The sequence below is a fragment of the Myotis daubentonii genome, chromosome 3, assembly GCF_963259705.1.
Source record: "Myotis daubentonii chromosome 3, mMyoDau2.1, whole genome shotgun sequence".
NCBI lineage: Eukaryota > Metazoa > Chordata > Mammalia > Chiroptera > Vespertilionidae > Myotis > Myotis daubentonii.
Window position 1 is genome coordinate 49,003,682 of NC_081842.1, and position 9,125 is coordinate 49,012,806.

The following is a 9,125-nucleotide window of genomic DNA, read 5'->3' on the forward strand; positions in this document are numbered from 1 at the left end:
GGGAAAGGCAGGGTAAAAATTAATTAAGTTAGCTCATTAAATTTTAGAGATACAATTTTTTTTCCTTAAATTTCATTTGTATGAGAAAATATTTTAAAAGGTTGTGGTAATAATGGGCATCTATGATAGTTTTGAATTTTTTTTCTTATAAAAACATTTTATAGATTATGGGAGGAATATTAGTATTTGTGTTTTTTTTCTTTAATTACCTTGGAAATGTTTATTTCTAATTCCCTATAACTTAATAAAGCATCCCCAAATAAAACCCAGAAAATAATATATTTTGATATATTTTATATAGCAACTAGTGAACAACAAAACAAATATCAAATAGTGAAGAAGTAATCATTGACATGGTGATAGCTCAGCATGCTTAGAAAGAAAAAATAATATACGTCAAAGTGTACATACATAAGATTATTAGGTTGAAACATTAAAATAACTCACTATATTCTGGGTACTGTAATTTAGTCACATCCAGTTAAATACAGTAAGAAAAAGTAAAATTTATAAAATTGGACAATTTTATTTACCTATCCCTTTATTAAGTACGAGGCCTGATGCACAAAATTCTGCACTAGGAGGGGAGCCCCCTCAGCCCAAATTGCAAGAGGGTGCAGGCCAGACCAAGGAACCCCACCAGTGCATGATTGGGGCTGGGGAGGGAGGCGGGAGGGCTCCAGGGTATGTCCAGTATGTCTCATGCAGTCCTATCAGCGGGACCCCAGTAGCAAGCTATCCTACTGGTTGGAGCATCTGCCCCCTGGTGGTCCATGCACATCATGGCAAGTGGTTGAGCGGCCTTAGATTATCATTAGCATATTATGCTTTGATTGGTTGAATGGAAGACTGGACACTTAGCATATTAGGCTTTTATTATATAGGACTAGAGGCCCGGGGCACAAAAATTTGTGCACTCGGGGGGGGGGGGGCTTCAGCCCGACCTGTGCCCTCTCGCAGTCTGGGACCCCTCAGAAGATAACAACCTGCTGGCTTAGGCCTGCTCCCGGGTGGCAGGGGGCAGGCCCAATCCCTAGGTGCAGCCCCTGGTTGGGCTCAGAACAGGGCCTATTGGGGAGTTGGGGCGCCTCCCCCTGTCATGCACAGAGCAGGGCGGATTGGGAGGTTGTGATGCCACCCTCAGTCACACTCAGGGTAGGGCCGATTGGGGGTTTGGGGCACCACCCCCTGTCACACTCAAGGCAGGGTCGATGGGGAGGTTGCAGCGCCAGAGTCCATCAGGGGGGTTGGGGCTCCGTACCCTGTCACACATGGAGCAGGGCCCATCAGGGGGTTGGGGAGCTCCCCCTGTCACGAACAGAGTAGGGCCAATCAGGAGGTTGAGGAGTTCCCCCCTGTCACTCACAGAGTATGACCAATCAGGGGGTTGGGGCGCCGCCACTGTCACACTCAGGGCAGGGCCGATGGGGAAGTTATGGCTCTACCCCATTACACACAGAGCAGGGCCCATGGGGTGGGGGTTGGGGGGCCACCCTCTATCATCCACAGAGCAGGGCCGATCAGGGGGTGGTGGCGCCGCCACTGTCACACTCAGGGTAGGGCCGATGGGGAGGTTATGGCTCTACCCCATCACACACAGAGCAGGGATGATCAGGGGGTTGGGGCGCTGCCCCCTGTCACACACAGAGCAGGGCCGATCATGGGGTTGGGGAGCCACACCCTGTCACACACAGAGCCGCAGGGCGATCAGGGTGTTGGGGAGCTCCCCCCTATCAGGCACAGAGCAGGGCTGATCAGGGGGTTGGGGCCCCTTCCCCTGTCATGAACAGAGCAAGGTGGATAGGGAGGCTGTAGCCCCGATCCCTGTCACATACAGAGCCACAGGGCGATCAGGGGGTTTGGGTGCTGCCCCCTGTCACGCTGATCCCGGTGCCGGGAGGCCTCTCGGCTCCGCTGATGCCGGTGCTGGGAGGCATATTACCCTGTTACTATATAGGATAGAGGCCTGGTGCATGGGTGGGTGCTGGCTGGTTTGCCCTGAAGGGTGTCCTGGATCAGGGTGGGGGTCCCCACTGGGGTGCCTGGCCAGCCTGGGTGAGGGGATGATGGCTGTTTGCAGCTGGTCACACACCCTTCAGGGTGGGGGTCCCCACTGGGGTGCCTGGCCAGTCTGGGTGAGGGGCTGAGGGCTGTTTTCAGGCTGGTGAGTGACTGAAGCTCCCAACCGATCCTTTTTTTTTAATTTATTTTTTTTATTCTGGACCAGCTTTAGCTTTGACGCTTGGCTCCAGCTCTTAGGCTTCTGCTGCTGAAAGCAGGTTTCTGGCCTTTGTTTACCTTCTGTATTTGAAACAATATTGTGATCCTGCTGGCTGAAGCCCGGTGACTAAAGCAGGTTTCTGGGGTTTTGTTTAGCTTCTATATTTGTTACATAGTTGCTTAGATTTGCAGCTCAGAGGCCTGCAGTGGCAGGGAACGTTGGAGTCCTCCATCACTGAAGCAAGCAAGCCTCATGTTAGTTTCAAGCTGCCTGGCTGCTGGCCGCCATCTTGGCTGGCAGTTAATTTGCATATTGCCCTGATTAGCCAATGGGAACTGTAGTGGTCATACGCTAATTACCATGTTTCTCTTTTATTAGATAGGACTAGAGGCCCGGTGTACAAAAATTTGTGCACTCGGGGGGAGGGGGCATCCCTCAGCCCGGCCTGTGCCCTCTCACAGTCTGGGACCGCTCAGGAGATAACGACCTGCTGGCTTAGGCCTGCTCCCGGGTGGCAGAGGGCATGCCTAATCCCTAGGTGCAGCCCTGCTCGGGAATAGAGCAGGGCGGATAGGGAGGTTGTGGCCCTGCCCCCTGTTACACACAGAACCACAGGGCGATCAGGGGGTTTTGGCGCTGCCCCCTGTCACGCTGATCCCAGTGCTGGGAGGCCTCTCGGCTCTGCTGATCCCGGTGCTAGGAGGCATATTACCCTTTTATTATATCGGATAGAGGCCTGGTGCATGGGTGGGGCTGGCTGGTTTGCCCTGAAGGGTGTCCTGGATCAGGGTGGGGGTCCCCACTGGGGTGCCTGACCAGCCTGGGTGAGGGGGTGATGGCTGTTTGCAGCTGGTCACAAACCCTTCAGGGTGGGGGTCCTCACTGGGGTGCCTGGCCAGTCTGGGTGAGGGGTGAGGGCTGTTTTCAGGCTGGCAGGTGACTGAAGCTCCCAACCGACCCATTTTTTTTTTTTTTTTTTATTCTGCGCCAGCTTTAGCTCTGGCTCTAGCTCTGAGGCCTCTGCTGCTGAAAGGAGGTATCTGGTTTGTTTAGGTTCTATAATCGAAACAATGTATAACTCCAGCTCTGAGATCCCAGCTCGCTGAAAGCTGGTTTCTGGGGTTTTGTTTAGCTTCTATATTTGTTACAATGTTTCTTAAACTGCAGGCTCAGAGGCCGGCAAGGCAGGCGGGGACGTTGGAGTCCTCCGTCACTGAAGCTAGCAAGCCTCATGTTAGTTTCAAGCTGCCTGGCTGCCAGCCGCCATCTTGCCTGGCAGTTAATTTGCATATCTCGCTGATTAGCCAATGGGAAGGGTAGCAGTCATACGCCAATTACCATGTTTCTCTTTTATTAGATAAGATGATTCTAGTATCACATTTTAAATAAAAATTAGATGTTTGTTATTATAAAAGTTATATGTGTGCATTGTAGACAGTGGGAAAACACAACAAAAATATATCTTATTTATTTTTTAATGTTAATCCTCACCTGAGGATATTCTTCCATTCATTTTTAGAGAGAGTGGAAGGGAGAGGAAGAGACACAGAGATAGAAACATTGATGTGAGAGGGCCATCAATTGGTTGCCTCCCACATGAGCTCCAAATAGGGCCTGGGATTGGGCCTGCAATGGAGATATATGCCCTTGACCAGAATCTTACCCGGGACCCTTGAGTCCAAGGGCGAATGCTCTATCAACTAAGCCAAACTAGCAAGGAAAAGATGCATCTTATTTAAATGACTTGGCACCATATTCTTTGTACCTAGAACATTGCTACTCCTTAATCTTATTGAACATCTGTGTATCCTTCCAGATATTATGTACTTATACACATACACATATATTTTTATTTTTGAGATCATTCTGTATGTGTTGCTTGTAATCAACTTTTTCCCCTTTAGCTATCTCTGCCTTTCCTAGCAATACATTTTCAACTTATGTTATAACTGATCCATATTTAAATTACCCAAGTTTCTTAAAATGTATTAAAACACTTGGCTTGTCCAAACCAGATTCTGTGCTTCCTCTGGGTGTTATGCGTCTTAAGTCTCCTTTACTCAAGCTACATTTTCTCACAGACTCTAACTTGTTAAAAAACAACAGAAAACACACTGCCATGGCTGGCATTGCTCAGGGGTGGTCGGCAGACACCAAAAGATCTCGGATTCGATCCTCCATCAAGGGCACTACTTGGGTTGCAGGTTTGATCCCGGCCCCAGTCAGGGTCAGGGTGGGAGGCAACCAATCAATGTGTGTGTCTCACATTGATGTTTCTCTCTCTCTCTTTTTCTCTGTCTCTCTCTCCCCTCTTTCCCTCCCTCCCACCCTTTCTAAAAATCAATGATAAAAAAAAATCCTTGAGTGAGAATTAACAACAAAAGAAAGCTGCAGCAGTTTTCCTACAGTTTATTCCAGCTTCTGGATTTGTCTGGTGCTGTAACTTATTTGTTTCCTTATATCTGTATTTCCAGTAAATTAGAATTTTAATCTAAAGGCTTGATGGAATCATGTTAAATAATTTTTAGGATACACCATAGGTGATGTGATAGAATATCCAGAAACCTAATATCTGGTTGATTGGCCTTAATTATGCTAAAGTTATTCACTGAATTAGGGCGATGACAATCTGACCCCTCCATTCTTCAGTTATATATGTTTTCCCCTTGGTGACAAAAATAATGATCCTTTAGTGATTATTGTGGTGTTATTTTTGAAACTATAAGGATATCCCATCCTCCAATTACCATAATAACAGTTTTAAAACAATACTTTTAACAATTGATCCTTTTCTAAGTGAATACATTAGTTAGAGTTTATAGAAAAATCGTTTTTTAATTCTATTTTATGTACATCTGTAGTGGACATTTTTCTGAAAAATAAGTCCTAGACTATTCATAAAAATCTGCTTAGTTAACCTGAAGAAGCATGATAAAAGCTCAATTATTTTCCTTTTCCAATGCACTAGTACAAAATAAAAAGCTGATTTATTAGTGGGATAATATATAATTTATAATTGAAACAATATGAGAGTAAAAGAGGGTGACATTTAGTGATTAAGTCAGGACTTCCATGGGAAAGCAAGAAGGTGTGGTCAGTCAATTTGTATATTAGCCTTTTATTATATAGGATTTTGTTTATTACTAAACTATTCCATTTTCTCAGAACTATATTTATTAAAATAACAAGATAACTATACTATTTTTTCAGGATCCAGTATTAATTTTATATATATATATATATATATATATATATATATATATATATGTATATATATATATATCTCAACACTAATAAAAGAGAAAAATGGTAATTGGCGTACGACGATACCCTTTTCATTGGCTAATCAGGGCTATATGCAAATTAACTGCCAAGATTGGCAGTTAACTGCCAACTAAGATTGGCAGTTAACTGTCAACAAGATGGCGGTTAATTTGCATATGTAGGTACAATGCAGGGAGGTGAAAGGGAAAGCAGGAAGAAGCCCCCTGCCACTGACAGTGATCGGAAACCCAGGGGGGAGCTAAGAGCTGGGGGGCAGAGCAAAGGCGGCCCTGGGGCCGCCTTTGCCCTGCCCCCCAGCCATGATCGGAGAATCAGATGCCTTTGCCGCCCTGGCCAGTGATAGCAGGAAGTAGGGGTGGAGCCAGCAATGGGAGCTGGGCATGGTCGAAGCTGGCAGTCCCGGGAGCTAGGGACCCCTTGCCTGGGCCTAAAGCGAAGCCCACGATCCTGGGGCCGCTGCAGCTGTGGGTCCCCACTGCCCGGGCTGGATGCCTCAGCCAGAGGCATCCTGCAGGGGCAGGGGCAGAGCCCGCGCGATCGCGGCGCCCCCCGCTGCCACTGCAGTTCCCCGCTGCCCAGGCCGGATGCCTAGGCCAGAGGCGTCCGGCCTGGGCAAGGGGCCGATCCTGCGATTGGAGGGTGATGGGGGTCAACGCCTGAGGGCTCCCAGTATGTGAGAGGGGGCAGGCTGGGCTGAGGAACATTCCCCCCCCCCCCACCCAGTGCACGAATTTTGTGCACCGGGCCCCTAGTATATATAGTTTAAATCACAAAGCAAAATTAATTTGGAATGTATAGTCTATTTCCTCTGTTCTGCTTTAAAACTATTCTCTATTGAAAGTGGGGTCTCATAGCCAACACATGTTCATTGTCTCATTTTCCTTATACAATCCTGAAGTATTTCACTTTCTGCCTTAAATATAATATTCTGGCTGAGTTTCATTTCATTGTCCATACAAATGCTTTTCAGTCCTATCCCAGCTCTATTTCATTCTTGTGCAAGATATTGAATTTTAAAGTTGTCTTTTATAACAGTTGTGCTCCTCACACAAAGGAAAAAAAAATGGAACTACAAAACTGAAAATTAAATAGGAACTTTTGGTCAGGTAAGAAAAGAATAGGCTAGATCTATAGGGTCAGTGCTGTAGAGATCACATACCATGTGAGCATTTAAATACAAATTACCCTGTCTTTACAGGCACCTTTAACTCATAAGTGTCATCCTTAGAAGGGGGAGAATATTTCAAATTTACTAGACTCTCTGCTGACAGGCATCTCTCCTGGTGCTCAGTTTCTTTGTGAGCAATATGAGCTAAAGCCCTACATTCTTCTTGAAAATTTGAAGCTCATGATTAATCTATTCTTCTAGGTTCTGTCAAAAAACTAACACCAATAGTAATCCAGCTTCATAGTTTCATTTAACCACTACATCAAATCTAGCTAATGGGCTAGAATCACAGATAGGCTTGCATGCCCTCTGCTGGATATTCAAAGAAAATGCTACACCTTTAGCAGTAAGAAAACCTCATTTGGAAAAAAAGGAATGCTTTTTAACATGGGAGGAAAAAAAAATCTAGTCCTGTCAGAATTAAAATCAGAGACACTGGGTTAAATAGAAGATTAACAATTTATTGATGAACTACAATGCAGGCAAAGGTTGGCTGAGATGACAGAATTCTTTTATCGTCATGATAATCCTATAATATATGTTAGTGTTATTATTGTGTTATTTGCAGTAGTTTTTAGTAGACCATAAAGAGCATTGGCTATAGAACTTGCAAGTCTCTGTCTGGAAGTAAAAGCCAAGTGATGGAAACTGTAGTACCATTAAAAATAATACAAGCCCAGCTGGCGTGGCTCAATGGTTGAGCATCAACCTATCATGCCATTCGATTCCCAGACAGGATACTTGCCCGGATTGCGGGCTCTATCTCCAGTGTGGGGCATGCAGAAGGCAGCCGATAGATGATTCTCTCTCATTATTCATGTTTTTTTCTCTCTCTCTCTTTCCCTCTTCCTTTCTCTCTGAAATCAATAAAAATATTTTTTAAAAATACTAAATATGTTGGGGGGAAAATTCAGACCTTGTACAATAATTAACATATAATAGTCATTCAGTATTTCTTAGATAATAAATGAAAATGTAGCCCTAGTCGGTTTGGCTCAGTAAATAGAACATTGGCCTGCGAACTGAAAGGTCCCGGGTTCGATTCCTGTAAGGGAACATGCCCGGGTTGTGGGATCGATCCCCAGTGGGGGGCTTGCAGGAGGCAGCCAATCAATGATTCTCTCTCATCATTGATGTTTCTATCTCTCTCTCTCCCTCTTCCTTCCTCTCTGAAATCAATAAAAATATATTTGAAAAAATAAATGTAACCTGTGGTACTTAATAAGAGATCTTTGTAAAAAAAGTTTCTATGAAAGCAAAGTCTTCTTGCTACCAGCCCTATCCACCCGCTTAAACCCTGTCCCCACACTTCCTTCCTCACCTGGATAAATAAACCAAGCGACCAGAGGCCAAGCATGCAGTTTGCTTAGACTTGCTCTGACACATAAATGCAACTGTCTTAAAACTAAATTCCGGTCACTTCAACCCGGGCTTGCTCTAACTTCTGACAATTCCAGCTGCTGAATCATTAGTCCCATTTCCAGATGTGCTTACACTTTTATAGGTGTTAATTATAACCCCAAACTGTTCTGAAATGGATTTTAACATACACAACTTATAGGATATGAACAAAAATTCGGAAAATAAATAAAATATTAGATCACCTGTAGTCCCATTACTTAAACACATTTACATTTAACATTTTATTCTTCCATATAGCATGATTTCCTGTTTGTCTTCAATTGTAAGCAATCACTTTGTCAAAATTTATTTGTTTAATTTTATATTTCTTTTTAATTAAAGTAATACATGCATTTAGTTTTAAAAGTCAAATAGTACTGTAGGCTTATTATAAACACGCGCGTGCACACACACACACACACAACATTATTCTGCTCCACCTAATCCCACATAACATTATCTCTAAAGCTGATTTCTTCAGGGAGTTATTCTCAACTTTTGAGTGTTTTGCTTCAGATATTTGCAATCTAATTTCCAAATGATGTACTGTTCATTAATTCTTGATTTTTTAAAAATATATTTTATTGATTTTTCACAGAGAGAAAGGGAGAGAGATAGAGAGTCAGAAACATCGATGAGAGAGAAACATCAATCAGCTGCCTCTTGCACATCTCCCACTGGGGATGTGCCCGCAACCCAGGTACATGCCCTTGACCGGAATCGAACCTGGGACCTTTCAGTCCGCAGGCCGACCTCTATCCACTGAGCCAAACCGGTTTCGGCTAATTCTTGATTTTTGTTTTAATTTTAGATATTATTCATTGACTTCCCATCATTGGAGGTTAGGATTTAGCTTTCTCATTATTTTCAGCCACCTTCCTTCACACATTATTCCCTCTGCCTAGATTGTCAATATGAATAACACCCATTTTAAAACTCAATATTAATCATTTGTATTATTCATAGCTTAACCGTTTTTGAGGATTTATTCCAACTTTTTGTTTTTCCCTGATTCTGGCTCTGGACGTGTCTGAATATCTGTTTGAGTCA